Source organism: Prionailurus bengalensis, chromosome A2 (assembly GCF_016509475.1).
Source record: "Prionailurus bengalensis isolate Pbe53 chromosome A2, Fcat_Pben_1.1_paternal_pri, whole genome shotgun sequence".
In the NCBI taxonomy this organism is placed as follows: domain Eukaryota; kingdom Metazoa; phylum Chordata; class Mammalia; order Carnivora; family Felidae; genus Prionailurus; species Prionailurus bengalensis.
The window spans coordinates 154,834,199-154,853,037 of NC_057348.1; the positions used below are offsets into that span (position 1 = coordinate 154,834,199).

Genomic DNA, 18,839 nt, shown 5'->3' on the forward strand with positions numbered 1-18,839 from the left:
GTGGAAGAGAGACACAAACTGCAGGAAAGAAGCCCTAGAGACAGTAAAAAGAAGATGGAACCTGAGTCACAAGAAGAGAATGAGACCGCCAGGGAAGGTCTCTGATAATGAGTGAAAGGAAGGTAGAGAACACCAAGACCAACGCAGACAGGTTTGTAGATTCGGTGGTGAGATCAGAGCTGCATCTAACTTCTCAATAAAGACTTTGAGGTGAAGTCCAGAGATGAAAGCGGGAGCTGTGAGAAGTTCGCAGTGAGTGGACAGTCTTCACCGGAAGACAGAAGGAGCAGCACTGCCAGCAGCCACTGCAGCCACTGCTGAAGACAGAGATGGAAGAGAGATGGTGTGCAGTTGCTATTTTGTGAGACTCACAAAATGAAAGGGGAGAGAGACTCAAGAGTCAAGGAAATTAGTAACTGTTACAGTCATTCCTTGGTCCTGGAGTCCACGGGTTGTGAAATGAGTTTCTCTCGAGAAGGCTGAAGAAGCACAATGATCAGGGGCCAGACAGCTGTCTGGAATCTTTTTAAGGTTAAAAAAGAGGTTGAGGATTTAAGAGTTTGTTGATCATAGCTTCACAATTACTTCGTTCGAGGAGAGAGTGCGATGTTCGAGGAGAGAGTGCGATATGCAAATAGGGAAGTGGTGTTCATGAAATCAGTATGTGACAAATATCCTGACTTTTGAGTCAAACTTGGAAATTAATTTAAAATTATCCAAAATGGAAGTAAGAGGAAGAAAAGATTTTTTTCTGGCTGACAGCAGGTAAACCTTATCATTTCACGGATCCTGGAAAAACAAAACAGCATCAAAAATGAACTATTTTAGGGGCGCCTGGGTGGCACAGTCGGTTAAGCGTCCGACTTCAGCTCAGGTCACGATCTCACGGTCCGTGAGTTCGAGCCCCGCGTCAAGCTCTGGGCTGATGGCTCGGAGCCTGGAGCCTGTTTCCGATTCTGTGTCTCCCTCTCTCTCTGCCCCTCCCCCGTTCATACTCTGTCTCTCTCTGTCCCCCAAAAAATAAATAAACGTTGGAAAAAAAAAAAAAGAACTATTTTAAATTGTCCATAAGATCATCCACTAAGTTTATGTAACTTTATTTTTTAATTTTTAAAAATGTTTTATTATTTATTTTTTTGAGAGAGAGACAGAACAGAGCATGAGCAGGGTAGGGGCAGAGAGAAAGGGACACACAGAATCCGAAGCAGGCTCCAGGCTCTGAGCTGTTAGCATAGAGCCCAAGAGGGGGGCTCGAACCCACGAACCACGAGATCATGACCTGAGCCGAGGTCGGAGGCTTAACTGATTGAGCCACCCAGGCGCCCCTATGTAACTTTAAAAACAAGCCACCCTCAGTTCTCCAAAGCCCTGGCACACCATTCCAGAGCACGTGTCCCACGACTCTAAAATAAAAGATGTGTGGGAAACAGAAATAAATAACTGGGGTATAATGGCCTATTAGGGCTGTAAACTCAGTGAAGTTAAGATCTATAGCACACTGATCACTGCTTTATTCCTAGCACCTAACTAAGTACACTAGTACGAAGTAGGTAGTTTACCAGTCAATGAAGCAGGAGCCACCCTAGTCAAGGTATTTTTTTCCTTCTTTTTCAAATGGAGTTCCAGGACAGAATTAAACCCTAATGCACCCAGTGTGAGTCAAAGGCATTCTCTCTGATGTATCGAGAATGATGCTTATATGACTCTCAAAAGAGAGTTAAAATATGTGCTCACTAATTTAGGTATTTTTCTTTTTTATTTATATTTTAAAAAGTGTATTTATTTTAAGAGAGACAGAGACAGTGTGAGTGGGGAAGGGACACAGAAAGAGGAAGAGACAGAATCCTAAGCAGGCTCCATGCTTCCAGCACAGAGCCCGACATGGGGCTCAAACCCACAAAACCGAGAGATCATGACAGAAGGCAAAACCAAGAGTCGGATGCTCAACTGACTGAGCCACCCAAGTGCCCCAATTTTAGGTATTTTTAGTAAATTCTAAAATAAAGAATATTTTGTAAAGAGCACTTCATGGTATGTGAATGTTTTCAGAACACAATGTTCCTATACACACACTGGAAAAACATCACCTATTTCCTTTGCTTTGTGGGCTTTTCCCCTTCCAAAAAAGCATAGTCAAGTTTTCAACAATTTTCTCCATCAGTATAAGACCTCTCTAGCTTCTAATTCCATTTACCCTGTGCCATGTACTCTAATAACAAGTGGGTGATAGAAATATTAGACAGTAATTGTACCAATCTTTTATAGTGCTTACTTTGTACCAGGCATTGTTTTCACACTTTATACATATTAAACTTGTTCAATTCTCCCAACAGCTCAAGCAGTTTGGAGCTATTATTATCCTTACTTTATAGAACAGGAAACAGGTGAAAAAATAAACTTGGCCCAGGTCAGAGAGTTAATGAGTGGCAGAACGATTCTTATACACCACATGGTCTGTGTGTCTGTAAGAAGCGCAGTAGTTCCCCTGATCTACCATTTCACTTTCCACAGTTTCAGTTACCTGTGGTCAACCACAGTCTGGAATCCTAGATAATCCTCCTTCTGATATATTGTTGGAAAGTCAATAGTAGCCTAATGTTACATCACGGTGCCTACATCATCATTCACCCCACTTCATCTCACATGTAGGCATTTTATCATCTCCCATCATCACAAGGATAAGTACAGTACAATAAGCTATTCTGGGGGGGGGGAGGAAAAAACACATTTACAAAATTTTTATTACAGTATGTTGTTATCATTGAACAATTTTTATTATTATATTGTTATATCTCTTCCTGTACCTATAAACTAAACTTTATCACAGGTATATATGCACAGGAAAAAAAACAGTATATCTAGGGTTCAGTACTACCTACAGTTCCAGGCATGCACTGGGTGTCTTGGAATGTATCCCCCAGAGAGTAGGGGTGGGGTGGGGGGTACTATTACTGAAGAAAAAAAATCATCACATATTCTAACCAAGAGCAGCTGACACTTTACACAGTCCACAATGTAACACAGGTGAGAACTTTGAGATAATCAGAATTTAAGAAAAAATGGATCAATGTAGATTCGTTCCTTCATTTAACAACTATTTAATGAGAGTCCTGTGCCAGGGTTCTAGGCATTGACAGTGCATTTAACCAAAATCCTTGACCTCACAGAAGCTGAGGAAGTCAAGCATAAAACAAAATACATATGTCAGACGGAGATAAAAAGTTATAAAGAAGGCGCACTTGGGTGGCTCAGTTGGTTGAGCATCCAACTTCAGCTTGGGTCATCATCTCACAGTCTGTGAGTCTGAGCCCCATGTCAGGCTGGCTGCTATTGGTGTGGAGCCCACTTTGGATCCTCTGTCTCACTCTCTCCGCCCCTCCCCGACTTGGGTGCACACGCATGTACTCTCTCAAGAAAATGACAGGGGCGCCTGGGTGGCGCAGTCGGTTAAGCGTCTGGCTTCAGCCAGGTCACGATCTTGCGGTCCGTGAGTTCGAGCCCCGCGTCAGGCTCTGGGCTGATGGCTCAAAGCCTGGAGCCTGTTTCCAATTCTTTGTCTCCCTCTCTCTCTGCCCCTCCCCCATTCATGCTCTGTCTCTCTCTGTCCCAAAAATAAATAAACGTTAAAAGAAAATGATAAATAATCTCTTAAAACAAAGTTATAAAGAAAAATCTAGCTGTAAAGCAGGAAGGAGGGGGGTGGCTATTAATTCTGTAAAGTAGTCAGAGTTGAAGGGCTCACTGATGAGATGATAAATGAACAGAGACCTGAGGGAGTGAAGGAGCAAACTCACCATGCAGGTATATAAAAAGAAAACCAGATGGAAAACAAATACAAGGTATTAAGATACAAGAAGAAAGGAGGTGGTAACAGGCTGGCTGCATTCATGACCCCAATTAATGGCTTCCCTGTAGGCATACCTTCTGTTTTCTAATTTGTGGTCCCTTTCCATTCTAATCCTAGGCTTCTCCTAGTGACTTGCTTTAGGCAACAGGATATTAGCAAATATGACCCAAGGAGAAGCTTAAAATGCAAACACAAGCTTCTTCTTGCTTTCCTGCACAACTGAACTTGACTGCTAATATACTTGTGCCTTGCTAAAACACGTGTTTGGGCTAGCCTCCTAGAACCAAGTTGTGTCATTCAAGGCCATCAGAGACCAGATAGCCTACCTAGAACCACCAGTTTGGTTATAGAAAAATAAGAAAGCCTAGCCAAGGCGAGCTCAGTACAGAATAGCCTGTTCACAGACTCGCAATGGTTGTTTTAAGCACTAAGCTTTGGGGTGGTTTGTTACACCATAGATAATTAATACACTGTGTTAGAAGAACAGCACAACAACATACAACAGAACATCCAAAAACTTGTACATAAGTCTTCATAGATGCATTACGCACAATAACCAAGAAGGGGAAACAATCCCAACCATTCATCAGCTAATGAATAAATAAAATGTGGTATATCCATATTCAATGGAATGTTACTTGGCAATAAAAAGAAATACTGATATATGCTAAAACATGAATAAACTTTGAAATCATACTTCGTGAAGGAAGACTGTCACAAAGGACCACATATTGCATGATTCCACTTACAGGAAATGTCCAAATTAGTGAAATCTATAGAGACAGAAATTACTGGTTGCCTGGGACTGAGGAGAATTAAGTGAATAAAGAGACGGAGGGCTGATGGCTACAGGGTGTGGGGTTTCTTTCTTGGAGTGATGAAGATATTCTAAAATTGATTTTGGTGATGATTGTTGCACAACTCTGAACCTAGGAAAAGCCAATGAATTGCACACTTTAAATGGGTAGTTTGTATGGTATGTGGACTCTATCTTAATAATGATTTAAAAAAAATTTTTTTAATGTTAATTTTTGAGAGAGACAGAGTGTGAGCGGGGGTGGTGCAGAAAGAGAGGGAGACACAGATCCGAAGCAGGCTCCAGGCTCCGAGCTGTCAGCACAGAGCCTGACACGGTGCTTGAACCCACGAATCGTGAGATCATGACCTGAGCCGAAGTCGGACGCTCAACCGACTGAGCCACTCAGGTGCCCCAATAATGATTTTTTTTTTTAAAGTAACATGTTCACTCAGATTTTTTTAATAGCTGCTATACCGAAAATGAACCATAGTGGGAACAAGAGTTGATGCCAAGAACCAAGTGGGAAATGACTGCCAAATGAAATAAGATGCTGCCTTTTACCACACTGACACAGGCAAAGGTGGTAAGATTCATCAGAGCCTGGATATACTACAGAGTCAATAGGTTTGCTGATGAAATGAATGCAGGGTGTGATAGAGGGGAGTCATCTTGGACTCTACAGTTTTTAACCTAAGTCAATTGAAGACGAAAGAGCCCCAAATCCAAAAGACTGCAGAAGAAATACTGGAGGTGGGACTGAGAGACACAGCATAAAGAAATAAAAAATTTCTATTTTAAACATCCTGAGAGGCCTTTAAACAAACAGAGTAGAGAGCTGAAATAGGAGCTACATATCTTTATCTGGAATTAAATTAAGAGGTCTATGTTGGAGATATAAATTTGGAAGTTGAAAAGCAACATGTTTTTCACTCATTCTAAAAGACACCTAATTTCTTTTGCATTGTAACAGAATTTTTTTCCTTCTGGTTGATTTCTAGTTTCATAGCGTTGTGGTCAGAAAAGATGCGTGGTATAACTTCAATCTTTTCGAATTTGTTGGGACTTGTTTGGTGGCCAAAATGTGATCTATTCTGAGAATATTCTGTGTGCACCCAAAAAGATAAGTATACCTTTGTTTAAGGATAGAATGTTCTGAGTATGTTTGTTAAACCCATCTGGTCCAGTGTGTCATTCAAAGCTTCCGTTTTCTGGCTGATTTTCTGTTTGGATGATCTGCCCATTGATGTACTCAGGATGTTAATGTCCTCTATTATTATTGTATTACTATCAACTACTTCCTTCATGTTTGTTACTAGCTGCTCTTTGTATTTGGACGCTCTCATGTTGGGTACGTAAACATTTACAATTGTTATCTTTTTGTTGGATTATCCCCTTTATTATTTGCAGTACCCCTTCTTTGTCTCTTGTTACAGTCTTGGTTTTAATGTCTATTTTGTCTAATACAAATATTGCCACCCTGGTTTTCATTTGACACCCATTTGCACGATAAATGTTTCTCCATCCCTTCAATCTGTATGTGTCTTTAGGTCTGAAATGAGTCTCTTGCAGGCAGCATACAGAAGGATCTTGTTTTTTATTCATTCTATCACCCTATGACTTTTGGTGGGAGCTTTTAGTCCATTTACATTCAAAGTAATTATTGATAGATATGTACTTATTGCCATTTTTATACTTGTTTTGTGGTTGTTTTTGTTGTTCTTCTCTTGCCCTCTTTCACAGTTTGCTGGCTTTCTTTAGTAATAACTTTAGATTCCTTTCTCTTTACTTTTTGCATATATATTACTAGTTTTTGATTTGTGATCACCATTCGGTTTATATATAACACCTTCTGCATATAGCAGTCTATATTAAATTGACGTTTGCCTAACTTTGAATCCATAATTTACTCTTCATCCTCGCCCTCCACCACCACACACACACCTTTTAGGTATATGGTGTCTTATTTTACATCCTTTTACTTTGTGAATCCCTTGACTGATTTTTTATTTTTACACATATACTTATTTTTACTGCTTTTGCATTCTTAGTGTTCTTACTCTTACTTATAGTCTTTCCTTTCTACTCAGAGTCCCCTTTATTGTTTCTTATAGGGCTGGTTTAGTCGTCATGACTACTTTAGCTTTTGTTGTCTGAGAAACACTCTCTCTCCTCCTATTCTGAATGAAAGCCTTACTGGGTACAGTATTCTTGGCTTCAGATTTTTTTTTCCTTTCAACACTTTGAATATATCAGGCTACTCCCCTGTGGCCTGCAGAGTTTCTGCTGAAAAGTCCAGGGATACCCTTATGGTGTTTCTCTTACATGTAACTGTCTTTTCTCCTGCTGCTTTTAAAATTCTCTTTATCACTGTTTTTTGTCATTTTAATTACTATGCATCTTGGTGTGGACATCCCTGGAATGACTTTGTTGGGGGAACCTCTGTGCCCCCCTGGATCTGGATATCCATTTTTGCTCCCACATTAGAGAAGTTTTCAGCATTATTTCTTCAAGTAAATTTTCTGACCCTTTTCCCTCTCTCCTTCTTCTTCTTCTGCGATCCCTATAATGTGAATGTTATTACACTTGATGGAGTCGCTCAGTTCCTTAAGTCTATCTGCATTTTGCATATTTTTTTCTCTCACCTGCTCAGCTTGATTACTTTCCATTACTCTGTTTTTTGGTCGCTAATTTGCTCCTCTGTTTCCTCTAGCTTGTTATTTATTCCATCTGGTGTATTTTTTATTTCATTGTGTTCTTCATCTCTGCCTAGTTCTTTTTTGATCTCTGTTAAGGTTCTTACTGATGTCCTCCACTCTTTTCTCAAGTCTAGTACCTTTATGATCATTACTTCAAATTCTTTATTAGGCATATTACTTATATCTGTTTTGTTTATTAGCTCTTTTGTTTTGATTTTGCCCTATTCTTTCATCTGGGACACAGTCTACTACTGTCTCCTCACTTCATCTAACTCTCTGTGTCTGTCTCTGTGTGTTAGAAAATCAGCTGTGTCTCCTGCTCTTGAAAGTAATGGCCTTATGAAGAAGAGATCCTCTAGTGCCCTGCAGTACAATGTCGCCCGTTCATCAGAAACTGGCACTTCAGGGGGTGTCCTATGTGTGTTGCCCAGGCCCTTTTATGCTGGCCACTTTTTTCTTCAGTTGTCGGCAGATGTTCTCTTTGCCTGCTGCGAGCAGTGTCTGAGCCCCAGCTGAGGTGGTGAGTAGTGTTAACAAGGTGTGCACTGGTGTGTGTGGAATGAGACCTGCTGTGGCTGCTGCCTCCACCAGGACCAGGGGCTGGCCAGGGCAGATATGCAAAGCATGCCAAGCAGGTAGGGGCACAATTTTAACAAGGCGCACCCAGGGCTTCTGCATGGCCCACCACCACCACCTGCCAAGACCGAGGCCCCACAAGACACGTGGGCTGGAAGACATGGTGTTGGCAAGGTCTGGGGGAAGGGACCCGCAGTGCCAGGAATGAGGTAAGGGGACTGACATAAGCATGACTGAAAAGGGCAGATCCACTGAAAGCATGGGGTGGAGACTGGTGTAAGCATGTTAAGTAGTGAATGTGGAGGCAATGCTGGTTCCCACAGGTGGCTGTGTGTTTATGCTGGGGGTGAGGGGAAGGAGATGGCACCCACCAGCTCCTCTCTCCCTAGAGAGGTCCCTCAGTGATCTTTGCCCCTTGGGGACACACTCCAAGATGAGTAGCGTACTTTCCCTCCCAGTACGTCCTAGGTGTTTTTCGAACTGCTGCTTCTATGCTATAAGTCTGTGGGCTCTTTGTCTTGTTATCTCTTTAAGAGCAGGGACTCTGGGGCGCCTGGGTGGCGCAGTCGGTTAAGCGTCCGACTTCAGCCAGGTCACGATCTCGTGGTCCGTGAGTTCGAGCCCCGCATCGGGCTCTGGGCTGATGGCTCAGAGCCTGGAGCCTGTTTCCGATTCTGTGTCTCCCTCTCTCTCTGCCCCTCCCCCGTTCATGCTCTGTCTCTCTCTGTCCCAAAAATAAATAAACGTTGAAAAAAAAAAAAAAATTTAAGAGCAGGGACTCAGCTTCCAATCACCCTCTAGGCTCCCGGAGAGCCAAGCCTACTGATATTAACATTTCAGGCTTTAAGTCCTGCTGGTTTTAAGAACTCATTAATTCAGCCCCTGGTTTTCAGCACCAAATATTATGGGCATTCGTCCTCCCTCTGCAGGCTCACTGATATTCTGCTTCTCTCCATTCCCTTAGCTGTCAGCTCCCTGGCCCTGTGGGTGGTCCAAGTTCATTTAGCTCCCCATTGCATCTCCACCCTTCCTACCCTCTTCAATGTGGCCTGTTCTCTACTTACAGTTGAGGAGATTGTTCTACTCCTCCTCAGGTCACTTTCTGGGTTATTGATGTTGATGTGTTATCTAGTTGTATCCATGGCACAAGGTGAGCTTAGGGCCCTCTAACTCTTCCACCCTCCCAGCCATCTCTGCATACTGTAGACTTTCTTCTTGTAAGTTTTTATTTCAATTCCAGTTAGTTAGTTCCAGTTATTTAAATTCCAGTTAGACAGTGTAATATTAGTTTCAAGTGTACAATATAGTGATTCAACATAAACTTTTAAGATAACTTTCTTTGATTAAAAAATTAATAATTCTTTCCTCTACATACCTAAGGTATCTATTGTGATATTCAAAAAATAACATGCTCTGTGCTCACTTCAGTAGCACATATACTACTAAAAAAACAATATGCCCTTTTCTGTGAGCTACAACATGAGAATATAAATCTTTATATTAACTTTTAAGAAAATTTAAAATAGAAACAGATTTCAAAAATACCATTCAAAACTACATTTCAAAATTGTATGTTAAATCCTTAAGGAAAAAAGCAATTCTATACTGTCTCATTAATGTTACTAATTTTAGTTTATTTTTGAGAGTCTTTAACTTTTCTTAATACTAAAAAGGCCTACCTGAAGAGAATACACAGCTCTAAGGTTCCAGATAATCTTAACACTGTAAGTCCTTACAGGCAGCTCTCTTTACTTCTGAGTCTCTGGTGAGCTCATCCTTCTGACTTGGATAACTAGAGTAAAGACTTTGGCCTATTTTTCAACTTGCCTGCTCTAAGTTTCTGCTTTCCTGAACACAGCCAAAACAAAAAAAGGAGAGATAACTGCAAACAGCATTTCTATGCCTCAGTATGAACCTGTAAGTCTCATGTCTTAGATTAATTCTCTTAACACAATATTAAAAACATCAGGAAACAATTCAAAATTACTCTGCACAAAGAACCAGGAAAGTCCCCAACCTGCATGGAAAAGACAACCAAATGATACTAACCCCAAGATGACCCAGATGTCAAAGTCATCTAACAACTGTAATAAATATGCTTCAACAAGTGATCAAAAAATATTCTTGGGGCACTAGCTGCTCAGTTGGTACAGCAAAGACTCTTGATCTCAAGGTTGTAAGTCTGAGCCCCATACTGGGTATAGAGATTACTTAAAAATAAAATCTTAAAAGAAATAAGACTAGAGAGCCTCCACACAGTGAAGACAGAAGAATCAACAGAAACTTTACAACTGAACATTTAAATAACAGAAAATTTGAAAACTCATGGTTGGATTCCACACCAGAATGAAAATAGAAGAGTCAGTGAACATGAAGATAGATCAACAGAAATTATCCAATCTTAACAGCAGAGGGGAAAAAAAGAATTGAAAATTAAAAAAAACAGAACTTCAAAGTTCTGTGAGACAACAGTAAGATCTAACAGATGTGTCACTGAACTCCAAATGGAGAGGAAAGTGAAGCAAAAAGAAAAACAAAAAAAATTGAAGAAATAATGGTTGAAATCTTCCCAAATTTGACAAAACGTGTAAGATTCTGAAATGATAGTAAATCCCAAAATGGATAAATACACAGAAATAAACATATACTTCATTAAATGTTGAAAACCAAGACAAATTATCTTGCAAGCAGACAAATAAAAATTACCCATAAACTATAAGAAAACAACATTTCATGGGGCGCCTGGATGGCTCAGTCGGTTAAGCTTCTAACTTCAGCTCAGGTCACAATCTTGTGGTTTGTGAGTTCAAGCCCTGTATCGTGCTCTGTGCTGACAACTCAGAGCCTGGAGCCTGCTTCAGATTCTGTGTCTCCCTCTCACTTTGCCCCTCCCCAGCTCATGCTCTGTCTCTATGTCTTTCTCAAAAATAAAATAAAACATCAACAAAAATTTTTAAAAAACAACAACAGAAAACAACATTTCAGATGACTACAGATTTCTCATCAGAAGTAAGTAGCATAACATTTTCAAGGGCTGAAAGAAAAGAACTGACAACCTAGAATTCTATATCTGGTAAAAATATCTTTCAGGATTAAGTAAAACAAAGATATTTTCAGATAAATGAAAACTAAGAGTATTTGTTGTCAACAGACCTGCTCTATAAGAATTGCTACCAGAAATGGCAAATGTCTAGGTAAATATAATACATGGGGACACCTGTGTGGCTCAGTCAGTTAAGCGTCTGACTTCAGCTCAGGTCATGATCTCACAGTTCATGGGTTCGAGCCCCATGTCGGACTCTGCGCTGACAGCTCAGAGGCTGGAGCCTGCTTCAGATTCTGTCTCCCCCTCTCTCTGCCACTCCCCCACTCATGCTCTCTCTCATAAATAAACAATATATATATACATATATATGTGGATTATATATATATATAAATATAAATACACGAATCCTCTAGTCTTACATTGTTTTTTTTTTTTAAGTTTATTTACTTATTTTGAGAGAGAGAGAGAGAGAGAGAGAGACAGAGAGACAGAGAGACTCCCAAGCAGGCTTTGTGCTGTCAGCACAGAGCCTGATGTGGGGCTTGAACCCACAAAACCGTGAGATCATGACCTGAACCGAAACCAAGAGTCAGACACTTAACCGAGTGAGTCACCCAGGCACCCCGTCTTACATTCTTTAAATATGTTTAATAGTTGAAAGGAAAATTGATAACATTGCCTAATGGGGCTTTGTATGAAAACAAAGGTAACATGCAAGTTGACAGTAACAAAAGGGGGGCAGAAGGATAAAAACAGCTATATAGTGGTAACATTTCCATAATCCATCTAAGGGGATACAAAATTTATTCTAAGCAGACACTGAAAACTTTAGTATGTATATTATAATCTCCAGAGTAATCACTAAAGAAAAACTATATAAACACAGGATTACCACACTAAGGAAATTTAAAATAGAATACTAAAAAATATACACAGGGGGCGCCTGGGTGGCGCAGTCGGTTGGGCGTCCGACTTCAACCAGGTCACGATCTCGCAGTCCGGGAGTTCGAGCCCCGCGTCAGGCTCTGGGCTGATGGCTCAGAGCCTGGAGCTTCCGATTCTGTGTGTCCCTCTCTCTCTGCCCCTCCCCCGTTCATGCTCTGTCTCTCTCTGTCCCAAAAATAAAAATAAAACTTTAAAAAAATATATATATATACACAGAATCCAAAAGAAAGCAGGAGAGGAGAAAGAATAATTAAAAACAGAGAAAACTAACATAAAACAAATTACTAAACTGGTAAACCTAGATCCAAACATATCAATAATTACATTAAATGTAAATGGGTCTACAGATACAAATTAAGAGATAATGATTGTCAGAAGAGATTACAAAATATCCAACTATATGATGTCTACAAACAACTCAGGGAGGATAAAAGGATGGGGAAATATATATATCATACAAACTATTATCAAAAGAAAGCTTGGGATGTCCACTCTCGCCACTGTTATTCAACATAGTATTGGAAGTCTTAGCCTCTGCAATCAGACAACACAAAGAAATAAAAGGCATCCAAATCGGCCAGGAGGCGGTCAAACTTTCACTCTTCACAGATGACATGATACTCTATATGGAAAACCCAAAAGATTCTACCAAAAAACTGCTAGAACTTATTCATGAATTCTACTTGCAAAGTTGCAGGATATAAAATCAATGCACAGAAATCGTTTCCATTCCTATACACCACCAATGAAGCGACAGAAAGAGAAATCAAGGGATCAACCCCATTTACAATTGCACCAAAAACCATAAAATACCTAGGAATAAATCTAACCAAAGAGGTGAAAAATCTATACAATGAAAACTATAGAAAGCTGATGAAAGAAATTGAAGAAGACATAAAGAAATGGAAAAAGATTCCATGCTCCTGGATAGGAAGAACAAATATTGTTAAAATGTTGATACTACCCAAAGCAATCTCCATATTCAATGCGATCCCTATCAAAGTAACACCAGCATTCTTCACACAGCTAGAACAAATAATCCTAAAATTTGTATGCAACCAGAAAAGACCCCGAATAGCCAAAGCAATCTTGAAAAAGAAAACCAAAGCAGGAGGCATCACAATCCTGGACTTCAAGCTATACTACAAAGCTGTAATCATCAAGACAGTATGGTACTGGCAGAACAGACACTCAGATCAAGGGAATAGAATAGAGAACCCAGAAATGGACCCACAAACATGTGGCCAACTAATCTTTGACAAAGCAGGAAAGAATATCCAATGGAATAAAGACAGTCTCTTCAGCAAGTGGTGCTGGGAAAACTGGACAGCGACATGCAGAAGAACGAACCTGGACCACTTTCTTACACCACACACAAAAATAAACTCAAAGTGGATGAAAGACCTCAATGTAAGACAGGAAGCCATCAAAATCCTTGAGGACAAAGCAGGCAAAAACCTCTTTGATCTTGCCCGCAGCAATTTCTTACTCAACACGTCTCCGGAGGCAAGGGAAGTAAAAGCAAAAATGAACTATTAGGACCTCATCAAAATAAAAAGCTTCTGCACAGCGAAGGAAACAATCAGCAAAACTAAAAGGCAACCAACAGAATGGGAGAAGATATTTGGAAATGACATATCAGATAAAGGGTTAGTATACAAAATCTACAAAGAACTTATCAAACTCAACACCCAGAAAACAAATAATCCAGTGAAGAAATGGCAAAAGACATGAATGGACACTTCTCCAAAGAAGACATCCAGATGGCCAACCAACACATGAAAAAATGCTCAACATCACTCATCATCAGGGAAATACAAATCAAAACCACAATAACATACCACCTTACACCTGTCAGAATGGCTAACAACTCAGGCAACAACAGATGTTGGCAAAGATGCGGAGAAAGAGGATCTCTTGTGCACTGTTGGTGGGAATGCAAGCTGGTACAGCCACTCTGGAAAACAGTATGGAGGTTCCTCAAAAAACTAAAAATAGAACTACCCTACGACCCAGAAATTGCAATACTAGGCATTTATCCAAGGGATAGAGGTATGCTGTTTCAAAGGGACACATGCACCCCCATGTTTATAGCAGCACTATCAACAATAGCCAAAGTATGGAAAGAGCCCAAATGTCCATCGATGGATGAATGGATAAAGAAGATGTGGTGTATATATATACGATGGAGTATTACTCAGCAATCAAAAAGAATGAAATCTTGCCATTTACAACCACATGGATGGAACTGGAGGGTATTATGCTAAGTAAAATTAGAGAAAGACAAAAATCATATGACTTCACTCATATGAGGACTTTAAGAGACAAAAGAGATGAACATAAGGGAAGGGAAACAAAAATAATATAAAAACAGGGAGGGGGAAAAAACAAAAGACTCATAAATATGGAGAACAAACAGGATTGCTGGAGGGGTTGTGGGAGGGGGGATGGGCTAAATGGGTAAGGGGCATTAAGGAATCTACTGACATCATTGCTTCACTATATACTAATTTGGATGTAAATTTTAAAAAATAAAGTTAAATCAAAAAAAAAGAAAGCTTTACTATGTTAATATCAGATAAAATAGACTACAAGGAAAAAAAAAGGAGAAAAAGTGACACCACATAGTGATAAAAGGGTCAATTCACTAAGAGACAAGTATTCCCACTAACAAAGCTTTAAAAAACATAGGGGTGCTCGGTGGCTTAGTCAGTTAAGCATCTGACTTCAGCTCGGGTCATGATCTCACAGTCCGTGAGTTCAAGTCCCGCATCGGGCTCTGTGCTGACAGCTCAAAGCCTGGAGCCTGCTTCAGGTGCTGTGTCTCCCTCTCTCTCTGCCCCTCCTCCACCCATGCTCGCTCTCTCTCTCTCAAAAATAAACATTAAAAAAATTTTTTTTAAACATTAAATAAAAACTTAGAACATGAAAGGAAAACAGACAAATTCACAATTGTACTTGACTTCAACACTCCTCTTTCAGCAACAGAACTAGCAGAAAGATCAGTAAGGATATAGAAAAAAATAAACAACTTCTTCAGCCCACTGGATCAAATTATCTTAAAAACATAACACTCGACTTAACAATAGCAGAATACAAATTTTTGTTAAATGCACACAGAATATTTACCAAGATACATGATACTATTCTAAATCATAAAACAAACCTTCAAAGTTTTAAAAAATACAAACTACATCTCTAACCATAACAGAATTAAACTAGAAACATAAAGATAATCAGAAAATCTCTCCAAACACTTGGAAATAAAACAACACACTTCTTTTTTTTTTTTTAATTTTTTTTTTCAACGTTTATTTATTTTTGGGACAGAGAGAGACAGAGCATGAACGGGGGAGGGGCAGAGAGAGAGGGAGACACAGAATCGGAAACAGGCTCCAGGCTCCGAGCCATCAGCCCAGAGCCTGACGCGGGGCTCGAACTCCCGGACCGCGAGATCGTGACCTGGCTGAAGTCGGACGCTTAACCGACTGCGCCACCCAGGCGCCCCAAAACAACACACTTCTTAACAATGCCTGGGTCAAAGAGAAGGCCTCAAAACCACAAAGCAACAGCCTTCAAAAGCACAGACGCAAAAATCATTAACAATATTTTGATGAACAATCCAGTAATTATAAAAAGAAGTAAAAATGAAAATGCAACATACTGAATTTGTAAATTGCAGCTAAAGTATGACTTAAAGGTGACTTTATGCCATTAAAATTATATCATTTATTAGAAAATAAAAATGGTCTCAAATTCACCTCAAGGAACTAGAGAAAAAGCAAAATAAACCCAAAGAAAAGGAAGACAGATAGAGGAGAAATCAGTTAAATTGTAAACAGGGAAGGAAATACTTTTAACAAATTACACTGTTAAATAAGACAACAGGCTAAAAATGGAGTCCCTTGTGCTAAGCCCACATCCCCAAACCAAGACTTAATATCTGACATAACTGTAGTTTTGGTCTTTCCCAGGAATGTAACCTTACCCAGTCAGCCTGGAATACCCAGTTAGTAATTTGTAGACCCCTGCTGTCTCCCACAAAGAAAGTGACCTTGCCTGGAAAATATTAGCTCTTTGCTAGAATAGCTTCTTTGTCCTACCTCCTTCCGCCTATAAAAGTCTTCCATTGTGCATAGCTCTTTGTAGCTCCTTTCTATCTGCTAGATGCAACGCTGCCCAATTCATGAATTGTTGAATAAGGCTAATAAAATATTTATTTATTTATTTACTTAGAGAAAGTAAGCAAGCATAAGCAGGGGAGAAGGAGTTGGGGGTGGGGGATGGAGGGGAGGAGGGAGGAGGGAATCTTAAGCAGGCTCCAGGCTCAGTGTGGAATCTGACACAGGGCTTGATACCAAAACCCTGGGATCCTCACCTGAGCTGAAATCAAGAGTCGAACACTCAACCAAGCTACCCAGATGCCCTGGCTAATAAAATCTTTAAAATTTACTCAATTGGTTTTTGTTTTTTAACAAACCAAAGCTAGTTCTTTGAAAACATAAATTTATAGATCTCTAATGAGAATGAAAAAGAAAAAGGAGAAGATATAAATTACCGGCATTAGTAATGAAAGAAAAATAAACTATAGACCCTCAAAGATATTTAGACATTGATAATAAGAGAATACTATGCAAAATTCAAGATGTACATAAATTCCAAATCTTAGAAGAAGTCAACCAATTCCTCAAAAACCATACACACACACACACACACACACACACACACACACACACACACACACAATATCTCCCACAAGGTGGAAGAGATCATCTTAATGTTCCTCAAACCACGAAGGAAACTAAAAAAAATATTTTATAAACCTTCCTAAAAAGAAATTTCTAGATCCAAATGATTTCAGTGACAAACCCTACAAAATGTTTTAAAAAATAAAAAATGAGACTAATTCTATACAATGTTCTTCAAAAATAGGAGGAAACCTTTTCCAACTCACTTTTTGAGGCCAGCATTACCCTTATACCATCATGAAAGACCATACTAAAAAAAAAAAAAAATTTAACTACACACCCATATCCCTTTTGAATATAGATGTAAAGTCAAAGAAATCACAAGGCATATTAGAAAATACTTTCAGATGGGGAGCCTGGGTGGCTCAGTCGGTTAAGCATTGACTTCAGCTCAGGTCATGATCTCACAGTTTGTGAGTTCGAGCCCCACATCGGGCTCTGTGCTGTCAGCTCAGAGCCTGGAGACTGCTTCGGATGCTGTGTCTCCCTCTCTCTCTGCCTTTCCCCTGCTCGCACTCTGTCTCTCTCTCTCTCTCTCAAAAATAAATAAAAAACATTTAAAAAAACTCTTAAAAAAAAAGAAAATACTTTCAGAGAAATGAAAATGAAAACATATTAATAAACCTGATGGGATACAGCAAAAGCAGTGCCTCGTAGCAAATTTATATTATAAATGCCGATGCCTACCTCACATGATAGATGAAAATTAACTCAAAACGGATAAATAACCTAAACATGAGAGCTAAAACTATAAATTCTTAGAATAAAACAGGGGTAAATCTTAATGACCTTGGATTTGACAATGGATTCTTATGACACCAAAGCACAAAAGAAAAAAACTGGATTTCAACAAAATAAAAAATATTTGTGTAGAGGACATTATCCAGAAAGTAAAAAGACAATCTACAGAAGGGAAGAAGATATTTGCACATCTTGTATCTGATAAAGGTCTGGTATCCAGAAGATAGAAAGAACTCAAAAACAAAGACTACTCAATTAAAAATGGGGAAACTACTTTAACAGATATTTCTTCAAAGATATACAAAAAAAAAGCCAACAAATACATAAAAAGATGGTCAAAATCATGAATCAACAGGGAAATGCAAATCAAAATCACAATGTGTTTTCATCTCACATCTACTAGAATGGTTATTATTTAAAAGCACACACACATAAAACAACAAGTGTTGGTGAGAATATGAAGAAACTGGAACCCTCATGCACTGCTGATGGGAATGTAAAATGATGCAGCTGCGGTACCAAGTTTGCTGGTTCCTCAAAACAACAACAAAAAAACAACACAGAATTACCGTGTGACCCAGCAATTCCACTCCTAGGTATACACCTAAAATAAGTGAAAACAGGTACCCAAATACAAGTACACCAATATTCATAGCAGCACTATTCACGATAGCCAAAAGTTGTAAGTAATCCCCAAACATCCATCAATGGATGAATGGATAAACAAATTGTGGTATAGGACAATGGAATGTTATTCACCCATAAAAAGGAAAGTACAATGTAGATAATCCTGGAAAACATTATGCTAAGTGAAAGAAACCAGACACAAAAGGTCATATATTTTATGATTCTATTTGTATAAAATATTAAGAATAGATACATCCATGGTAACATAAAGCAAACTGGTGACCTTTGGAGGTTGGAAGAGAGAAGAATGGAGAAAAATTGCTTAGTTGGTACATGGTTTTATTTTAGAGTGATGAATGTATTTTGAACTAGACATCAGTGGTGGTTGTACAACATGGTGAATATACTAAATGCCACTGAATTTTTCACTTTAAAGTGGCTTATGTTATGTGTATTTCACCTCAATTTACAAAAAAAAAAAAGGAATGGAGGACTGACACATGCAACAACATAAATGAACTTTCAAAGTATTATGTTAAGTAAATGAAGACAGACATTAAAGGGCACATATTGTATGATTCCTTTTATAGGAAATACCCAGAACAGGCAAATCTATAGACACAGAAAGAATGGTGGATGCCAGAGGACTGAAAAAGAGAGAGAACTGGATCTGACAGCTAATGGGAATAGGGGCTTTTTCTGGAGTAACAAAAATGTTCTGGACTTAGATACTGATGATGGTTACACAACCTTGTGAGTATACTAAAATCTACTGACTTGTATACTTTAGAAGGACAATTTTTATGGCATGTGA

General features: G+C 39.2%; 1 protein-coding gene across 4 annotated transcripts in view; it reads right to left on the reverse strand.

Moving 5' to 3' along the window:
* The window catches only part of BRAF (B-Raf proto-oncogene, serine/threonine kinase), a 173,002-nt gene that overhangs the window by 109,973 nt on the left and 44,190 nt on the right, over positions 1-18,839 (reverse strand). The window lies entirely within an intron of this gene.